Raw genomic sequence first — 17,523 nt, 5'->3', positions numbered from 1 at the left:
GTGTGTTGCCATTCTTTTTCCAAGGGAATTCCCTGACCCAAAGATTGAACCTGTGTCTCCTGCATTGGCAGGTGGATTCTTTACCACTGAGCCACCAGGGAAGCTCCTTGATGGGGATTGCAATGGCTTAAAAATGGGTCACAGTAAGGGAGAGTGAGGTAAGTGGAATGAAGTTGAAAAAAAAGTATCTGAATCCTCATGAGTTAGAAAGTAGAATATCATTCCCAAACCTAGAATGTATGCTCAGGTTTCTGGTAACTCTAAACTCAAATTATATTCAACCTTTTGCATACAATTAAAGAAGATATTGGGCTTCCCTGGTGGCTCTGACAGTAAAGAATGCAGGATACCTGGGTTCGATCCCTGGGCTGGGAAGATCCCCCAGAGAAGGGAATGGCTACCCACTTCAGTATTCTTGCCTGGAGAATTCCATGGACAGAGGAGCCTGGTGAGCTACAGACCATGGGATCACAGAGTTGGACATGACTGGGTGACTAATGCTGTTATGTACTGTTTTTAAAAAGATATTATGCCATTAGATAAGCTCAATGTCAGTAATTGATTGCCAATGATTATGTTTTAGATTCAGGGCACCCCAACGTAATTTAATGTGCTTATTGTGTACCAAAGAATGTTCTACTAGGAATACAGAAAAGAACTTAACTAGAAGACAGACAAGAAATCAAAAATTTGCCTGTAATTTCCAATTGTCTGGAAGGCTAAGCCATTTTCCAGTGACCACAGGTTAGTGATAGGTTGCCAGGTGATAAGAGAATGGGAGGTTGTTGATTTGATAATCATTATATATTCATGCAAAGCTTTATCCTTGTTGCAGAGCTAAGAATTTTGTGAGTTTAATTGTCTCATCATTCTCCCAGTATTCTCCAGAATAACGAAATTAAAACAAGTCATAGTACATACATATAGAATATTCATACGTCCCTAAATATATGAATGGTTCGATTCCTCCCCAACCTTTAAAAAATAACTCTATAACTTGAGATTCTTGTGGATATTTAATTTTTACATCTAGCATTTAAAAAATTATTAAAATATGAGGTAAATTTACCATCTAATTCACTTGTAAAAGTGCCTGCACTGGATTGTATCTTTATTTTCTTGCTACTTGTTCACTGTTTGGGAGTTCACTCTCCAGGGCTGGCCTCGCCTCCTTTCTCTGGCTAGTGGCTTTGGATACTCACCTGTCCAGCACTAGCGACTGTGAGGAGGCAGGCTGGAGTGATGAGATGCAAATCAGGGAACTCTGTTCTCTGTTGGATAGTCATGCTGGCTAAAACAGTTTGGCTTATTTGTGAATTTCTATTGTCCATGCTGGCCTCTCCCATTTCTCCTGAGGTCTAATCACCAAGCTTCTCTCTTTTTTCCCAATAGGTCTAAAATGTCTAATCTTGGCCCTAATTTTAGAGGTGCTATAGCTGCATGACTGAGAAGGCAGTGGCACCCCACTCCAGTACTTTTGCCTGGAAAATCCCATGGATGGAGGAGCCTGGTAGGCTGCAGTCCATGGGGTCGCTAGAGTCGGACACGACTGAGCGACTTTATTTTCACTTTTCACTGTCATGCATTGGAGAAGGAAATGGCAACCCACTCCAGTGTTCTTGCCTGGAGAACCCCAGGGATGGCGGAGCCTGGTGGGCTGCCTTCTATGGGGTTGCACAGAGTCGGACAGGACTAAAGCGACGCAGCAGCAGCAGCAGCATAGCTGCATGAGCCACTGGAATCTGTCCCCAGCACCCGTGTCACTGGCTGGCCTGGGCTACTGTGAGCCAAACTGGAGCAAGGCCTGGGGCAGGAGGAGAGTCTTTCCTCATTTCTCCGATCCTGGCAGCATCAGGCCTGGCAGGCTCTTTCTTACTGTTACTGGGGAAGTGAACAGGAAGGACGGTGTGAAATATGGAAGAGAAACAAGTCAGAAAGTTCTCTTTTTTCCTTTCCACAGCAGTTTGTGCTTCAAAAACCAGGCTGGAGAGGCATCCAAACCCTCTGAGATGGAAACGCCCATCATTTTGCAGGTCCCAGTGGTGGTGATGGGGGTGAGGGAGGCAGGAAATTAAGATTTTGGGTGGGTCAGTTCCTTGCCTGGCCAGGTGTCTTTGGAAACCACCTCTTGTTAAAGGGAAGGAACAAATAAAAAGAAAGAAAGTAGGGGGTGGGGGAGGGAGAAACAGAAACACAGAGAGGCCTTTGCTGAGCCCATGCCTTTGTGCACCGCATTCAAACTGATTTGTACCCTTTGTAGTCTTAATTATTTGTGAGAGCGGGATAACAGGAGTACCCAGCTCACCCATTATTTCCTGCATAAAAAAAGGCACACAGAAGCCGCTGATCATTTTTGAATTAGCAAACATGATACTGAAAAAAAAAAGCATAAAAAAATTCATTAATACCATCAGGGATTAGGAGGCTGATTAAAGTGTAGCTGTTAGCGTATGCAAATGAGCGATAGGAATTTATCTGGGCCTGTGCAAGCTGTCTTGGAGCTGTAAAGCCCACGTATGTTTTTCAGCTGATTAAAATAGTTTTAAGTTCTGGAGAATTTTTTTTTTGTAGGGAATTAAAAAAAGAGAGAGACCATCATCTCCACTTTCCCTTTTGGCGAAATTTCTCTAAAGTATACTCCAACCATTCCACTTGACTGCACTCTCCTGTGCCACCTCCTTTTCTGTGAGTGGTGAGGATGCTCATTCCAGTGACTGCAAACTGAGCTCTTCCTGATGTTTCTTTCTCTAGGAGTTTCTCAGAACTCCTGTGGCAAGACAGACGGGTCCTTAGCATTGACCCAAGGGGCTACAAGGGCCCAACCAGGTTCTCCCCCAAGATGAACATGCCCCCTCCCCAGGATAAAGGCGTATGAAAGGTATTTGTCACTCAAGCACAGGATATCAGGTACTCCCATACATGATCACTTACACCAGAGCCTTGGTTTTGTGAAGCAGAGCAGAGGGAGATGAGGGCAGAGAGATTAGGCAGGATGCACCTGATGAACGCTGGGTAGTCATGGCTGCCCTTGGCCTCGAAGCAAAGGCATTGTGGGAAAAAAGGAAGAAGAGAGGGACTTCCCCTCTTTGGGACCAAATCCGAATCCCATTTTCAAGACTTTTTATTAGCATGTTAATCTCACAATCATATCTGACTCTTTGTGAACCCATGGATGCATAGGGGTCAAGGCTCCTTTGTCCATGGGATTCTTCAGGCAAGAATACTGGAGTGGGTAGCCATTGTTTTCTTCAAGGGATCTTTCCAACCCAGGGGCTGAACTTGGGTCTCCCACGTTGCAGGCAGATTCTTTAACATCTGAGCCACCAGGGAAGCCCTTCTATTAACATACAAGTTTTGTTTTTTTTTTTCCCCACTTCCAGGACTATAGAAAACTACCCAGTGACTAATGGGTATCTGTGGATAATAGTCATAATTATTACTGTTATTTATTAAGCAATTCTAGTGCTAGTCACTGTTGTAAACTCTTTTCATTTTCCATTTCATTTGTCCTCACCACAAACATAGAAGTTAAGACTACTCCTATCCTCAATATGAAACAAAATAAATCCAGAATCTGAACCTTTCTTACTACTATATTGCTAGCCTGTTGGTTCAAGCTGCTACCTTCTCTAATTTGGATCTTGTGGTGTTTTTCCTAACTGGCTCCTTGCTTCTACTCTTGGCCCTGACTCTGTCCAGACTGTTCTAAGGAGTCATATAATATATAACAGAGACATCATATCATCCTTCTGCTCAAAGCCCTCCGTAGCTCCTCTTTTTGCTTAGAATAAGAGCTAAAGTAAAGGCTTTTGGAGGATGGAGGGAATTAAAAGTGCTCACTGAATTGAGAAGGCATCTTGAGACTGAAGAATGAGTCAGGCAACTCCATACAGTCAATGGATCACTTTATTATACGGTAACTCACTCACGGGGTGGGATGGGGATTGGGCATACAATGATCCGGAAGCATTCATAACTACACTTTGTACTGCAAGAGGACCATGGGGACAATTTAAAAGTTAACCTAGGGCTTGGGGGTAGGTGCTTGGAGACAGGACACGCGATGGGTAAATAGTCTCTCGGGCACTGGGAAAACATCAGGAAAGTTTTCATCTTTGTTTGGGGACTAATAGAGCATAGAAGCTACCTGGTCCTAATGATTATTAAGCAATGTCTATCAACCACAAAGACCTTGACAACAGAGAAGTGATTCACTGCACAGTACAGTCCTTGGTAGGGTCAGCAGAAGAAGAAAGGAATTGTAGGGCCCCAAGATGGTGTCAGTTACACTAACAGCAATATAGTCACCTGCTTGGCTACACAAGTTGCCCTATTCTCTCACCTTATTTCCCCTCCTTCTCACTCCACCCCAGACACATTGTCTTAGTTTTCCTCAAAAGCTCCAGCGTCATTTTTATCTTGCTTTACTTTTTCTTCCTTCCAAAGCACTCATTTATTATATATCATTTATAAAGTACCTATTTATTATGTTTACTATCCATTGCACCTGCTAAACTATAAACTCCCTGAAGGAAGGGATCTTTGTCTATTTTATTCACCAATGTATCTCATGCATCTAGACAAGGTATTTATATCAGCTCAGTCAATAATTACCTGTTGATTTATAGAGCTTCAGAGTATGTATTTGTAAACATTCTCATAAATAATAAAAAAATATTATCAAAGTCCCAAGAAGTTAGGAACTATGTCTGACTTGGTTATCACTCTACCCCTAGCATTTAGCCCATGAGGAGAGACTTCCCTTTCACTTTTCACTTTCATGCGCTGGAGAAGGAAATGGCAACCCACTCCAGTGTTCTTGCCTGGAGAGTCCCAGGGACGGGGGAGCCTGGTGGGCTGCCGTCTATTGGGTCGCACAGAGTCGGACACGACTAAAGTGACTTAGCCAGGCAATAAATAAATATTGACTGAGTGAATAAATAAGTGGGATTAAACTTGTCAACCAATATTTTTGTGAAGAAATACCAATTTTCAGTCTGGTCACATAATTTAAAATAAACCTTATCCGAAGGAGGGAGGGATGGACTGAGAGTTTAGTGTTAGTAGATGTAAACTGTTATATATAGAATGGATAAAGAAGAAAGTCCTAGTGTATACCACAAGGAACTATTGTCAATATCTCGGAATTAAACCATAATGGAAAAGAATATAAAAAGAGTGTATATATGTGTATAACTGAGTCACTTTTCTATACAGCAGAAATTAGCACAGCATTATAAATCAACTACAATAAAAAACCTATAAAATAAACCTTATCCATCAGTGCTTAAATGATGCTTATTTAAGACCCAAATATTTACTTAAAAATATTTTTTTTTTCAGTCTGACAAAATAAGGGTTATAAGAGAAGCTTGTAATGGTTTGAAAGGGTTGACTGATTCCAGCTGGAGTGGTTCTGTAAGGTGTTGGCAACTGAATGGGGCTTTACAGCATGATCTAGTTGACTAAGCTGAAATAGTGGACTGACTTGGGTTCAAATCCTAGCTCTGACACTTACTGACAGAGTTATTTTGGGCAGACCATTTGACTTTTCTGAGCCTCATTTTCTGTATCTGTAAAATAAGGATAAAAGGATAAAAATAACCTTTTCCTCACAGGGTTGTCATGAGGTTTACTTGAGATATTACAAGTAAAAGCTCTCATATGGTGCAGCTGAGGGTCAGTATCATTAATAATATTTTATAGTGCAGGAAATGGCAACCCACTCCAGTATTCTTGCCTGGAAAATCCCACGGGCAGAGGAGCCTGGCAGGCTACAGTCAATGGGGTCATAAAAGAGTTGGACACAATTTAACTACTAAACAAGTTCACTTATCAAATAAAAGATAGTTCTATGAATGAAAACAGAGTTGGAAAGTCTAGTTTTTTTGAAATGAAGCATAGACATTGTCAAGAAGCAGAAGGGTTTGAAGAAAAGCTGGAGTGATGTTTAATGTTGTTTTTTTTTTTTTTCAATTTGACTAAATGAATCAACTATTACATGCTTATTTGTAACTATTACCTGTTAGTTATTTATAAACTAGTTATTGTGAGTGACTCAGAGAAATGGAAGACATGGTCTTTGTCCCCAGTTCATGCTAGAATCTGGTAGGTAAGACTTGATATAATGGACATCCATTATTTAGCAGATCTATATCCATTTACCCTTCTCCTGGTCACATTGTTTGGATTTTTCTATGGGAAATCACCCTGCCTCTCTCTCTACCAAAGGCAGCTAGTATACTATTGGCACCAATCTCACTCCAGGTCTTCCATGGACCTAGGCTCTGCCTCAGCCGATCAGGGCATTTGCCTTTCCCTGGCCTTGTGATTGGTTCAGGGGTGGGCACACGACCCAGTCAAAGTCAGTGAGACTCAATGAGACTTTTATTGGGCCTGCTGTTTTCCTCATTTGAGGTGAACCCAAGAGGAGGTAAAGCTGAAACTGAAGTAAACACCATGTGTCCACAGGGAAAAACCATTTTGAAAATGGGACCCATTATAGAGCTGGGGGATGAGGGGAGAAGACAGAGAGAGAGAGAGAGAGAGAGAGAAGTATTCATAGAATCAAAACATATTTGAACCTGGATTTTTTCAGTTATTGGGCCAATATGTTTTCTTCTTGTTTAAGTCACGTTGTGTTGAGATTTCTGTTCCTTGTGACACCAAAAGCATCCTAACTGATACCCTTAATATTAATTCATGAAAAGGCAGAGCAACAAGAAACAAACAATCCCCATATACCCACAAAACAAAAATGAACAGAAGTCTGTCATGATTGGCTAACCGACAGTGTGGAGGCTAACGATGACTGTGAGCAGTCAAAGGGGAAGGTCCCTCCTTCAGGAACTGTGGCTGCGGGCAGTCGCTCCTCTCACTCTGTCTTCTTCTGCAGCTGCCAGTGACCCTTGTAATCAGCAGGAAGGACTGTCACACAGCTTTGGGAGCCAGGTTGTTGGTTATTTAAGGCTCATGCCATCTTTCAGATGTCCTTCCTTACAAACGGGAAGGACATGGATCCAGATAATACCTAATGTTGGCTTAAATTGTCATCTTATGAGGAGCAGTAAGTTTTGCCCAACTTCACCACCCTCTGACTTTTCTTCATACATATCCTATTCTCAACTCCCATCAGCATATGTTGTCAGCTGTCAGCCTCACGCATCTCCCTCCCAGTGATTGTGGGCAGACTACAGAGGAAGAGCAAAAGCCCTTGTAAAATACACACTCCAGTTTGATTTGTTCCCAATGAGGGGACTTTAGGTTCTATTCAGCATATAGAGCTAAATTCTTATGTCATGCTAGGGACAAAATATAGCCATTGGCCTATTCAAAAATTTAAATTTACATGGTAATAATACATCCCCTTGAGGAGTCTTACAAAATACAACCAGTCCCTCACCTTCATCTTAAATTCCCTCATACAAGTTTGTGTTAGTTCTCTCCTCATTTTCAAATAAAGATCTGGTTGGATTGAGCTTAATCAGTGAATCGTCCTTTCCTGCTTACATGCCTGTACATGCCTATTAGGCACACTTTAGAGAGCTAAACACCAAAACCACATTTCTTTATCATTATTCTTATGGATCATATCTTGTTAGTGCTGCTGATTAACTGTGTTGGGCATGTCTTTAGCAAGAGTATGTGAGGTGCAAGGTTATTGGTTTTGGAAGGGAACTGATGGCAAATACCTTTTCTTAAAAAATAGTGTTCATTTTGATTAGTCAGCATTTTGGTACAGCTGAGTATCGAATCACATTTGAGCATACTCCCTGAAAACGAAATGGACTTTTTGTTTATGGTAAACCTATTGTCTTTTTGTCAGTACTCACCTACAACGGGTGAATTCCAACCTGATGTTGGTCTTAAATGTTTTAGAGAGTATAGTGAATGTTTTGTTAAGATATTTGACATCAGTTTCCTTCCCTGTGCCAATAATTTCAATTCTGTACCTACTATACACTTTCTAAAATGACATGCAATTTTTTTTTCTTTTGGCCTTGCTGTGTGACATGTGGGACCTTAGTTCCCCCATTGGACCCATGCCCTCTGCAGTAGAAGTGCAGAAGTCTTAACTACTGGACCACTAGGGAATTCCCAAGACGTACAATTTGTATGATGCAGACAGTCTTTGAACGAAGACAAATAAGAGTGTAAACAAGTGATCTGGCTGTTTTGCCCCAGCACAATTAAGGAAGTCTTCTCTGCCTGAGTTGAAAAACTAAAGTCCTTATGTCTGCCTGTCATGACAAATCGGAATGAGAGAATCTGTTCTTTGTGTCCAACCCTGCAGCATAGATTAAGATCTAGCCATAAACTAGCACTGGTTTCTGCTCCTGATGACACCATTATCATTTTTAAACTTATCATTTATTCATTAAAGCAATCCCAGAGCTTATGGGGTTGTTGACAGAACATAAATATAAACATAAAAATAAATCATACAATCAAAGTCCTCAAGAGCTGCCTGGGACTTCAGGGTCAACTGGTCCAATCCCCTGTTGCAGTGTTGTAGCCATCAGAGTCTTTACCTCTGTCTCCATGTCTTTGTTTCTAAAATCTCCTTTTAAGATGAAGGACCTCTATATGGGGTGCACTAGGTGTTTCATAAAAATATTTATTTTAATTAATTTATTTGGCTGTGCTGAGTCTTAGTTGCGACATGTGGGATCTTCAGTCTTCACTGTGGTATGAGAAATCTTTAGTTTCGGCATTTGGTATATAGTTCCCTGTCCAGGGATCAAACCCAGACTCCCTGCATTGGGAATCTGAAGTCTTAACCACTGGACCACTAGAGAGGCCTAAGGGCTTATTAGGTCTTATGCTTTTATCTGGCCCTTAAGATAATGTGTCCTATGGTTTGCTTCCCCTTTGTTATGCCTCAGCTGAGATCTCACTGTTTCAGGCTTAGGGATGTTTCTCCCTGTAGTCTAGCCTGTTCTGGTCTTCTTAGATCCAGGCTGAATATGGTGAGTCCTCCTTAGCGCTTTTCCTATGCTGAACTTGCTGGTCTCTGGCCATTGACATCCCCTAGCTGGACACCTTTTTCAAAACATTCATGCTTACCTTTAATTGATATATTGTACTGGACAACATGACAGCAAATAGTGGTATAGAATAGCAAGATGAAAATCCTTTCACATATACATATCCTAGTGCAAAAACACATACACATACCCCTTCAAGTTACATGACTTCACATGTGTAACAACTTCTCTGGGCCTCAATTATTTTTCATAAAATGATGAGTTGGACTAGATGAGCTCATGTACCTTTCATGGATCTGTTCTAACAGATGAAGACTAAATACATTTTCAGAATGAATATTGAAAGCAATTGTATTCAGATATTCCCTGACACATGGAAACATTTGAGTAGCACAGAAGAAAATAAAAGGTATGTCATAAATCTCTTCACTGAAGCAATTTGCCTATGTAGATTATGAACTTGACTTTCCCTTTTACTATAAAAAATTTTTTTTTAATTTTATTTTATTTTTAAACTTTACATAACTGTATTAGATTTGCCAAATATCAAAATGAATCCGCCACAGGTATACATGTGTTCCCCATCCTGAACCCTCCTCCCTCCTCCCTCCCCATTCCATCCCTCTGGGCCGTCCCAGTGCACCAGCCCCAAGCATCCAGTATCGTGCATCGAACCTGGACTGGCAACTCGTTTCATACATGATATTTCCCTTTTAAAGAAAACCTTACTTGTAGGCCTCAGATATATTTAATTGGTCAAATAAAAGTTCTGGAGAGCATGTTAGGAAATGACCTAGTTTAAATGGTTTAGAACTGGAAGCTTGATTTTAGTTGCTGCTGCCAATGTTACTAATATTTTTGATGCAATTCAATTTTTTTTGCCCTGTTTTTCCTCTAGTGAACAGGGATCCCAGGCAACCTGACAGAAAGTCTGTAAACCAGATGGAGTACTGTTTGAATTCTACTATGTGTGTAGTATAGACAGCCTTGTAGATCACAGTTTTTGTGTGTGTGTGTGTGCATGTAGATGTTCTGAACTAGGTTATATCATCTTGAGAGTAGCAGTTAAGGGGATGGTAGCATTCCCCTCTGACCTTTGCCCTAGTACACAGTAAGATTCAGAAAGGCTTGGTGAGTGGTTGACAGAAGGCCAGAAACCCATGGGCTAGTTCAAGGCATTCACCCTTTCCCATGCATCAACCTTAAACAAACAAACAAACAAGGTTTCTGATAAGGAATTTGAGTTTTATCCATTTTTAACTTTTTTCTTTTGCTAGTCACAATCATGGTAAACAAACTTAACATTCTGCCAATGTCTGAAGGGAGATAAAAGGGGAGAGAAGCTGAACAACCCCCAGAGCAACAAATATGAAATATAAATGCCGGGGTAGGTAGCACTGTTCTTCCACCAAATTCCAAGGTGCAGTTTTCTAGCTATTTATATTTTGTGATTATATTAAAAAAAAAGGAATAAAGTTTCAGATGAAAAATGAGCAATGAGGCTATGGAAGATGCTTACAACATTATTTTCATTGTTCAGAAACCAAAATCAGCCTAAGCTAAAGTGTCTTGCTGATGTCCCTAAAATATTCCATCTTTGGACAGAACCATTAACTATTTTTAAAAAGCCAATAATCAATAAGCCTTAATTTGTTGCACTGACATTTGTGCAGGTTTCATCTAGATGAAATTAATTAGAAAGAAAATGGTTTCTCAGCGATTGGCAAGAAGAAGGGGGTCTGTGGCAAGATAAGTTTGACCCTGTGTCTTGGAAACATTTTAATGAGGTGAGGCCTCAGTGTATTTGGATCTGGCTGCTTGTTGAGTGTGCATTGACATTTCTAATGGGCTACTGGAGGTTTCGAAAGTGGGCCAATGACTTTGAAGGCATTTCATGGGTCACTGAAGTTCTAGATGGATAAAGATGGTAATAAGACTGAATAAAATGTACACAGCATGTGAATTAAACATCTGGGAGAAAGAGATGTGAAGAACAATCTCACCAAGAACACAGCACCCCTCCCTCTACATTCTCAGCGGAGACAGGAGTTTCTGAACACTGTTCACTGAAGTTCAGTCTGATCCCAACTGGCAGACACCAAAGGATGATTCTGCTATGAGGGGTCCTCTGCCCATCCCTGTCAGTGCCATTCACTTAGGTTAACCAAGTTCTGAGAAGAGTGGGAAAGGGTTATTCATGCTGGAGTCCTTGGGGGATAGCACTTGCTTTAATTACTTCAGAACCCTTCATATCAAGGAGACTAATGGAATTAGACAAGGAAAACACTACCAAGACTTGATCAAATACATTGGAATTTCCCCCTTGGCATGTAATTAGGTTAAGAAGAGTGATTTAGAGTAAACCCAAGGTACTAGCTCATCATTAATGTAAGTCTCCAGAGGAGACCAGAAGAGCCTGGACATTGAGGTTTTGAGCATTTGAGGTCATGAGTCACTTGGAAAAATGCCGAGCTACCTGGAAGGTCAGTTCTGCTTGGGCCCAGGGCCTCTGGTGGGTGGGGAGGGGTAGCAGGGGCTGAATGTGGTGGGCTCCCTGATTGCAACATGAACACTCTCTCTTGAATCATCTTTTCCAGTGTGGATCCCCTTTCTCCTTGTGTGACCTCATTTTACCTCTTGGGCAGACTCAGAGAGACACTTTCTGTTGGGCAAGGGCTCTGCCAGTAGGTTAGAAGATGAAAGCAGCCAAATGAAAAAGGATGAAACAAGAAGACTTCAAAAAAAGTGTCATGGTCTAAAATATGGTTTTCCTTGAAACTATCTTAAGATTTATATAAAACCTTAAGACATGAAGGCAGCACAGAAATGGTGTGGGCATCAGGAGAGCCCACAAGTGTTTGTGCACTGCCTTTGGGTTCCTGTATAGAGTTATCACCAGAGAAGGCAATGGCACCCCACTCCAGTACTCTTGACTGAAAAATCCCATGGATGGAGGAGCCTGGTAGGCTGCAGTCCATGGGGTTGCTAAGAGTCAGACACGACCCTGTGACTTCACTTTCACTTTTCACTTTCATGCATTGGAGAAGGAAATGGCAACCCACTCCAGTGTTCTTGCCTAGAGAATCCCAGGGACGGTGGAGCCTGATGGGCTGCCGTCTATGGGGTTGCACAGAGTTGGACACGACTGAAGCGACTTTGCACCAGCATCAGCAGCAGCAGCAGCATAGAGTTATCACGACAGTTATGAGAGCAAACATCTCCTTTGCGTTACTAGGTACCAGGTACTGTGCTGCACATTCTACACTCACTATTTTCTTTAATGTTCACAGTATTCTATAATGAACCCCTAAAAGACAGTTTATAGAAAAGGAACCGAGGTACAAAAAGTTTTAGAAACCTGTGGAAGGTCACACTGTTGGCATGTGGAAGAAGCCAGTCTCAGTGCTTTTTGATCACCATTTTGATCACCAAGTACATCTGCTGTGAGAAGTCCACAGCAGATATCCACATTGGCTTCACCGCTCAGGAATGTTTCTCTATGGTGGAGTGTTAGAGGGATAAATAATGGTTTCCTAGGGAGGAAAGGTTGAGAAAGAAAGTTAGAAAGAAAAAGAGTCCATAAAGATGAAGGGAAATCAACATCAATGTTGGTGACACATGGGTCTGTGGAGAAAGGGGAATTTCTGCATCAGTAGAGCTACACAAGCATGAGACCCTCCACATAGAGGATGAAATTGGCCTCTCTAATAAGATACTTCCAGAGGCACGTGGAACACCAGGCAGGCATGGAGGTGATAGGCATCTAGATAGTCCCCCAGGAAAGAGGCATGTCTTGCAGGCTGGGAAAGAGGTGAGGACAGTGCTGTATACAGCAACCAAATACTGGTCAATCAGAGATGCGCTGCCTTCTAGACTCATAAATCCAGAATATGACAAAATGGACTGCAAGACTCTGAAAATCCGCATGACCTCGTTTTTCTGCTGATTTGCATGCCTTCATTCCAAAATATTACTTAAGCCCCTCACCCTGTGTCAGGAGCTGGGGACTCAAAAGGAAATAAGGTAGCAACTTTGCCTTCAAAGAGATTGCAGTTGAAAAGACATAAAACAAAAAATTTTCAACAGAAAGAAACTGGTGATTGATGCTAAAATGGGGATACAGAAATGTCACAATTCAGACTCAGAGGAGGCAGAGGTCAGCTCCATGTGGGTGGTGTTTGGAGTCCTTAGCACTAGGTAGAAACAGAAAAGAAGGGAGGATGTTTTGGGGTAAAAATTAGAGAAATTAGAGTACTCAAAAGGATTCACAGTTCTGGATAGGAAGCTGAAAGACTTGGGAGTAGAGGAGAATTTTCTATTTCTCTGTTTATCTATTAAAAGAAAGGAGGCAGAAGTCAATGAAGAGTAGATTATGGGTTGTCTTGAAGAGAAGGATTTGTTTTCCCACCTCATTTAAGAACTGATGGATAAAGACAAAGGCACACTCTAAGGCTGTGTTTGATTAAAGATCCACATGCTCACTATTGAGCCTTTCAGCCTGAGTAAGAGAAAGAAACATCTAAACAAGCTTGGAAATCTTGACACTCAGAAGGTCCATGTGTGTGATCCTTGAAGAAAAAGGATCCTGGTTCAATAGAAAGAGTACAAGATGGGGAGTCACACATAGGGTTTTAACTCAGGTTTTGCAATGAATTATTTATGTGAACTTGGGTAACTGACTTCCCTCTCTGGACCTCAGTTTTACTTCATTGTCTGTAAAATGAAGGGGTTGGACTAGCTGGCCTCTGTGTTTCTTTTCAATGACACACCTAATTTTCTTTGATTCTGATTCTCTGAGAGATGGATCAGGACTAACACAGCCTCCCTCGGGTGAGGGCAAGAAGGCAAGCACACTCAGAACGGGAGCTTCCCTGGTGGCTCAGTGGTAAAGAATTCTCCTGGCAACGTAGGAGACATGGGTTTGATCCCTGATCCTGGAAGATCCCACATGCCGTGGAGTAACTAAGGGCCATAACTATTGAGTCTGCATTTTAGAGTCTAGGAGCTGCAACCACTGAACCCTCATGTTGAAACTATTGGTAAGTCTGAGAGCACTAGAGCCCGTGCTTTGCAACAAGAGAACCACTGCAACGAGAAGCCCATGCTGCAACTAGAGAAAGGCCCACACAGCAGAACAGTCAAAAACAAATAGATAAAATTTTGTTTAAAAAAATAACTTTAACATGGAGAGGGAAAGGCATTCACCAAGCAAAGCCAAGACCTGCAGCTTGATTGGCCGGGTTCGCTGTGCCAGTGTGGTAGAAGAAAAGGAAGGGGAGGAGCCTCGCGATTTCAAAAGAAAGCCTGCTTCTTCAGGAAATCTGGGGTTAACTGGGGAGGAACTTCCAGGTGAATTTCTCAGAAGAGGGAGCAGGATGCTGCTTTCACCAGCAGAAGCTGCAGGTTGGCCAGTCATAGAGAGCCAAGACCAGGCTTTACAGGACAAGGCTTGAAATATGCCTCCTGAGCTGGTGAGTGCAGGGTTGGGGGCTTCACCAACTCCACTAAAATCAGAATGCCTGATAAGTTCTTGGCTTGATCTGCTATTTAATCACAGAGAGAGTAGAGAGAGCATGAGAGGATCTACTCCTTTGAACTCAGTTCTTACTCAGAACAAAACGCTGAAGGCAAGAGGATAAAATTTTTTGGCTTTAAAACAAATATGTTTGTAAAGCACAAAGTTCAAGAAATGGATAGTGGGGCAAGTTGGTTCTATAGCCTTAAAAAGAATAACTTTTCATAAGAGAGTGTACTCGAATTTGTTTTTCACTTTGAGCCTCACAGGGTGGGCTGATTTTGCAAATGAAGAAGCAAGCCATGGAAAACCTGATAAAAACCTGGGTCTTTGATGCTCATGCCCCACCCTTTCTGGGGCATCATCCTACTGCCTCACTGGAGGAACCTGCACTAATAGACACATTTTTATCCAATCTAAAGCAAGGACTTTCTGTCCTTGCAGGAATATTTGCGCAATACAGAAAAAGATAAAGAGAAAAAATGTAAACAAAAGATCCAGAGATAACTGGCATTATTTTTAGATTCCTCCCTCAACCCACTTCTTATTTTGAAAAATCAAAAAGTTGAAAGGTAATGAGACTCTGTTAACCCTTCACCCAGATTCACCAGTTGTCAACATTTTACCATGTTGGCTTATCCATCTTTGCTCTACTGTTTGGAGGTAATTTGCAGACATCATGATATTTCATCCCTGAATATTTCAGAATATGTATCATAAGAACAAGTTCATTTCCCTACAAAGTCATAATAGCATTATCACAACCAAAATTTTAATATTGATTGAATAATATCATCTAAGAATTAATCTATACTCAGATTCCTCAATAGTCATCTAAATGCCCTTTGTAACCTTTTGACTTTGATCCAAGATCTAATTGCGTTCCATGTTTTGCATTTGATGTCATATCTCTTTAGTATGCTTTAAACAAGAACAGTCCCCCATGGGTTTTTGTTTGTTTGTTTGTTTTGATCTAGTCTAGGCCAGTTGGAATAGTTTTCAGATTTCGTGGTCATCATGAGATTCATGGTAAACATTTTTGGCAAGAATACCACATAGAGCATGCTTTGCACATTTTGGAGATTTAATTTCCTATACTGAATCTATATAGTTTTTCTAATAAAAAAGACTAATACATGTTATTATTATTTTTTTAAAAAAAGCTTTCAAAAATATTCCAACAATATTCCAACACTTGGTGATTGGCACTATGCCTAATACATTGTTCACTGAATTTTTAAATGAGTTCATACACTGCCTCTATTGGTAATAAGCCTCTTGTCCTTGGAAGTATTCAAGCAGAGGCTGAATTACCCCTGAAGAAAAGAGTTGAAGAGGGGATTTGGCATTGACAGGAAGTCTTTGCTTTTGACTTTAGTGGAGTTTTCTGGAGAGTTTGTTTTTCCCATATCTCAAATTAGAATGTAACATGAACATTACTATTGAATTTTTTTGAAGTTCTTTCACATCTTTTTCTCTCTCCCTTTGTTATTAAGTTCCTTCTTTTCTTTGTCATCATTTTCTTAACTGCTTCTCAGGACTTTACAAGACTTTTCAGCCTGTGATACCAAGAATGCCTTATTATACTCTTTTGGAACCAGTAAGGAGTTGAGCTGTCCCAGAGGAAACTGGACCAGCCTAGGGAAGAGCTGTTTGTTCTAGAAAAATAGTTCAGGACACCCAAGTGTGTGCATCAGCAGAGAGTTGTGTAGAGTCCTAGAAGTGGTGAGGGAGTATGAGGAAACCACCTGCACCAGGTTTCTTAAGAGGATGCTTCTACCATATTTCCTAGTTTTATCAGCAAATTCTGCATCCTGGGTTGCCTTTAATTTCAAAGGGTCTTTTTGAAGTTTGTGCCTCTACATCGTGCATGGAAAGAATAGCTTCCATCCGCCTGTGTGGGGCTGTTGCATTATTCCACTGCCTTTTTTCCCCCTGGGCTTGCCTGGGTAATGTTCTTCTCTTACAAATTTCATCTCACTGCACTGTGCATTGAAACGACGCAGTTATGGAGCGCACAGGGAAAAAAATTATAATGCCATTAAAAGTTATCATAAATTTCAGATCAGCATCACTTCTAATCCGATACACAATTTTACTGCCTCTATAAAGTAGGTGATTTGCAGTGGTCTGAGGCGTCTCCTGGAGCGTTTTACTTCTTTTTAAATTAAACACACCAACTTTGTGCTGAATTCAGAGTGTGGACATAAAAAAGGGGGTAAAAAGGAGAGGGAAGGGACATCAGATGGGAATTGCAATTGAATCTTTATATATGCCATCTTGGCACTGTGGTGCTAAATATAGTGCCAGGTAAATAGATGTGCTGAAATATTCAGAATAAAAAACAAATGTTCCAATAGCAGAAGCAGTGAGCCCTGAGAATGTTTCCACAGTGGGTGTGAGTAAAATAATAAAATACTGTTGTTTAAGACTACTCAATCCTAGAAAACCTTATGTTGTAAAAAAAATATAGTGCTGGTATATGTGTGAAGGGCTGTGTTTGTTGAACATATATAAGTATATAAAAACTCCTAGGAAATTAAATAGAATATAAGGAGCTTGATTTTACTGGTTGGAAAGTTATACTGATTATTTCTTTGAGGTGCATTAACTCTTTCTGGAAGCTTAGGCCATCAGAAGTTGTCATTTACTTAATGGTTACTGAATATTCTGAAATGTGATCTTCCCAGCAAGGGCTGGGGCATTAGCCCAGGTACAGACAGGTGTATTCTGTATACACAGAGGTGGTGCACACCCAAGTGTTAGTACAAAAGAGAATGTGTTCACAGGGTTTCTGGTTGAAAGGATTTAACTGAATGGTGACATTGGTTCTCCATCACATTCAGATGCTGTTGTCCAAAAAGAAAAAAAAAAAAAAAAACGATCATTTTCCTATCTACTTCATGCAATATTCTGAGCCAAATACTGAAGATCCAAATTAAAAAACCCAAAACTTATAGGTCTGCCCTCAAGAAGCTCTCATTTTAGAGTGTTGTGTGTGTTAGTCACTTGCCATGTCCA

This window comes from Bubalus kerabau, chromosome 2 (genome assembly GCF_029407905.1).
Source record: "Bubalus kerabau isolate K-KA32 ecotype Philippines breed swamp buffalo chromosome 2, PCC_UOA_SB_1v2, whole genome shotgun sequence".
NCBI lineage: Eukaryota > Metazoa > Chordata > Mammalia > Artiodactyla > Bovidae > Bubalus > Bubalus kerabau.
Note: the sequence above shows the minus strand (reverse complement) of the source record.